This window comes from Gavialis gangeticus, unplaced genomic scaffold, assembly GCF_001723915.1.
Source record: "Gavialis gangeticus isolate Ggan-Ray unplaced genomic scaffold, GavGan_comp1, whole genome shotgun sequence".
NCBI classification, from domain to species: Eukaryota; Metazoa; Chordata; order Crocodylia; family Gavialidae; genus Gavialis; species Gavialis gangeticus.
This window is the reverse complement of record NW_017729019.1, coordinates 16462740-16467016: the sequence shown is the minus strand read 5'-3', so window position 1 is coordinate 16467016 and position 4277 is coordinate 16462740. Positions and strand designations below refer to the sequence as shown.

General features: G+C 46.0%; 1 pseudogene; it reads left to right on the top strand.

Moving 5' to 3' along the window:
* The window catches only part of LOC109295111, a 10942-nt pseudogene extending 10020 nt beyond the window's left edge, over nucleotides 1-922 (top strand).
* The last annotated feature ends 3355 nt before the right edge of the window (nucleotides 923-4277 follow it).

The window sequence follows — 4277 nt, the reverse complement described above, 5'->3', positions numbered from 1 at the left end:
ACAGAGTTTGTAAAGGCACAGGCAACGAATTTTGCAGTGCTTCATACAAGGAATCCAATACAAAACAAGATGATAATGCTGGGCTCTGGTGTGATCAGATAATGATTCCCAGATGAGCCACATGAGAGCTAGAGAGTGTAACGTGGCTACCTCTCTTATGTTGGGCAGAAGAGCATGAGTGCAAGGCTGGTGAAACTGCTGCCCACATGACGGCAGAGCACTGCAGACCGATGCCTACACTCCGCTGGATGGGAAGGGTTGATGCCTTCTAGAGGCTGCTCTCCTGTGTTGGTGTATGAGCGTCTTTTGCTCTAGGTTGATGGAGGCTTCATCGCCTCTTCTCTTTTTCTCCCACAGTGGGAAGTGGATTGCAATAATATCCAGAACATGCCCGTCCTCATCTTCTCTGTGAATGGAAACCAGCTATCACTGCCACCCACAGTCTACGTCTTAAATGTAAGTGTTGCTCTATTGGCACAGTCGGCTTTTATCTTCCTGAGGAAAGGAAACTTGCCCCTGTGGCCAGTGGCATCCCACCTGCACTGTTGCTCTCTGCTTGCTGTTTCTAGCAGCCCTCCGAACATGGGTGCATTTGCACTGCTAGAACATTGACCTTGCTGGGGCCTGATCTGGTTCCCTCTAAGTTCAGTGCAAAGCTGTCATTTTATTCTACAGAGTGTGTAAAATGAAGCATTGATAGCCTTCTGCCTATTCAAACAGCAGCACTCAAGCTGTCTTTACTTCTTTTCCCCTCTTACAGGACCAAGACATCTGCTATATTGGGGTGGAGGTCACTTATGTGAATTCCCAGAACGGACAACCAGTCTGGATCCTGGGTAACGTTTTCCTGAGACAATACTACTCCATCTTTGATATAGCCAACAACAGAGTGGGCTTTGCCCTCTTGACCTAGACAAACTGATGGTCAGCTGAACTGGACAACATCATTCAGTTGCCTACCTGCATTCCTGTTTTCTCCGGGACATGGCTGGAATCACGCTGTTTGTATGGCCAGATCATAGCCTTGCTCATACAGCTTAGATAAAGTCCGATTGCCCCCCCACTTTGGCACGTGCACCATAATCAGGGCCCTGCATATCTACTTTTACAAATAAATTGCTATGAGTGAAATTGTCTTCTCTTTTCATTGGAGTTAGGTGAGTGAAGATTTAATGCAGATCATTGTGAGTGTCACAAGGCCCTGTCACACACTGAATGGTAATTGGGTATAGAGCAGTGAGTTATCACCCAAAGAGCCTTGTTCGCCTCTGTCCTTAGACCAACACGGCTACAACCAACACCCCCGAAAACTCCCCGTGTTCCTTGCACTCTCTGTCTTTACCTCAAGGCAGCACCGCATGGCCTTTCACAGGCTTTGCTTGCATTTCCAGCTCAGACTGCATGCCCTCTTCTGGTTGAAACTACCCTTTTTTTTCTTGGATGCTGATGCAATTATACAAAGTTCTTCCGGATGGATTGTATCAATTTTTATTGCACCTCAGACATAACTGTATTGTCCCTTCAGATCCTGTATAATAACCTGTGCTCTCCATGTCTGTGGTTGCAAATACATTACACTGAAATGAATCAAAGTGGGTCTTGCTGCCTTTGGATTTTGAGCGATGACTAAGCAGATGCATATTGTGGTTTTCATAAAACTGCATTCTCATGCATCAGCTGTTCTTTGGTTGCGTGGAAGAGGAAGTCGGATCTTTACATTTCTGGCCAGATTTCCATAACAGCTCAGCACTCAGACGCATTCGTGGAGTACAGTGGAGAATCCCCCACAGTCTTCATGTTTAAAAAAAAAAAAGCTGGTTGCTGTTCTGTCCTGAGCTCTTGTGAAACTCCAGCTCATGCTTTTAGGAGCTGAAATGGGAGCTGAGCCTTTATGAAAAGTGGTTCGTTTCTATCCACCTGGAACATGCAATGTTCTTTTTCCCACGGGGTTTCTAAAACTGCACTGGTAGCTCTTCCGGTCAGCATTTCTAGACTCAGAGAAACACAAAGCCCGCTCTATAGTATCATTCCTTTGACTTCAATAGATCTGTGACTGTTTACTGTGCTAGAGGAGATAGCACTTGGATCTTCAAACACATCTGGATTGGGGAAGGGTCACCTTGCAGTCCAGGCATCTGGGTCATATTGCGCATTTTACCCCAGACTTAGTGGCCCTGGATAAAGCTGCTATCTTTAACAAGCTGAATATCTTGATTTTTGCTGAATTATGGCGGGGGACACAGTGCTCAGTACCTGTTAGGATATGGCCTGTAACCCTTTAATTTAATTTTCCTTTTTTTTGTATAGCAGAGATAACAGTGACTGACCTCACCAGGACTGAAAGACTTGAGTTTATTATTATTGCTAGAGGTCACTGAGATTATCGCCAAGGCGTATGCTGAGCCTGGTCAGGTCAAGGAGTTGCATATGGCCCTGTGCGCAGATTTGCAGTCTGTGCCTGGAAAGCCAAGTTTTTTTCATAACCATGAAAACTCAGATGTGAACAATTCCATGCACAGTGTTAGGGATCAGGGGAGGATCCTTTGAAAAACTTCATCCTAAATGGTTTTTTGTGAGTTAAAAAACCCTGGAAAATACATTTTTGATTTGCCCAAACTGGGACGCATATCATCTTCGGTATTTTCTCCACTGCTTACCACCATAGGCAGGCATAGAGCTTTGCACACACCATAAAACATGATTCCTGCCTGGAGGAGTTTACAGGATTTGGAGGTATTATACCTGTAACTTCCTTTAGAAAGACATTCACGCTGGATTTGAAACATTTGGGAAGGGACTAAATAAAAAATATCAAGGAAAGAGAATGCAACAGAACAACAACCTTTATATCTGTCCACCAGCTTTAGGAAAAAATATCCCTTTTATAGTTTCTAAGTGGATCCCAGTGCTTCACTGTTCAATGATGTGCTACATTGCTATCAAGTCATAAATCAAGAGAGAAGAGAGCTCTGGATTTGAATTTCCCAAAGGTTTGGGGGCATTTGGATCCATTCCAGCGTGCGACCCTGTGTTGTAATATCCAGATTTCATCCTTCAAGAGAAATGGAGGGGGCGGTGGCTCTAGGTCACAATATACCTTAAGCACAGGATTTTAAAAGCATAATGATGAGAGGTGTGCGCTACTTTATTGCCATCTAGCGGCAATTCTGAGCAATCTGGCCGGCCGACCAGAAATGTGTTTCGAGCCTCAGTCCAGAGGTAGAAAAGCTGCTCTGAGTGATCGGACCCAAGATACACAAAGCTATTTAGGGGAAAGCGGAGATAAACGTCCCATTCATGTCACTCGCGTGCGTCGGTAGCTGGCACAGAGCTCCAGACTGCAACAGGTGACGAGTGCCCCGATCCAGTCTCCTGCTCCTTTCCAAATCTAGCGGATCCTTCTGCATTTCAGGACTCAACCCCTCTGCTCTTGGCTGCAGTACACTTAGGAGGGGGGAACCCCTTCTTGCCTCCTTCAGCTCACGCAAGATTTTCGTTGTATAACGACACGCATTGGTATCGGCCGAGACATCCAGCCTTTGGCAGTCATTCAATTCTGAGACCTCCTCTGGCATGCGCTCCCATGTACTAGCTGGGTCTTAGAAGTCAGATTTTAAAGAATTTTATTTGGCACACCAAATGCAAAGAGGTGGATTTTCAAAACCATTTGGCCCCCAACAGTGAACCTGGAGGAACTTCAGGGAGTCCAGCCCCATCTGGAGATTGAACAATGTGAGCATTTTTGATGAAATAGCTACTTGGGAGGTGGAAATCCAGCCCTCTCGGGTGCTCAGCCGGGTCTTTGAGCATCAGGCCTGGTGATTCCAGCCTCAGTTACGAGTCGTGTTTGACATGCTGAAAACTCAGGCCCAACGTGAAGGAGGCTTTCAGCAGCCTTTCCTTATGTGTCCAGTCTCACTAACAGTATTTGGAATAATAGTCCTAATAAGTGGGAATACTACCGCTACTATACTAACAACCACAACAACAAAATGCTCTTAGCTGCGTCCTGGGGAAGAAGGGATGCGAGGAGGCACCGGGCCCCTGGGGTATTAGTAATGCTTCTAGTTCATTTTTAGCTGGGGGAAAACAGGTGTTGTTTCATAGGTGACAGGGCACCTCACCCTCTGCACCCTGCTTTCCCAAACCCTAGATCCACCAACCTCTTTTCATTCCATTGTGCAGCTCCTGGCACAACTGGGCACCTAGGTCCTCCTGCAATACAAACCAACTAACTGCCCTGCTTGATTCTCAGACTAGGTTTCCTCTTGTTCACA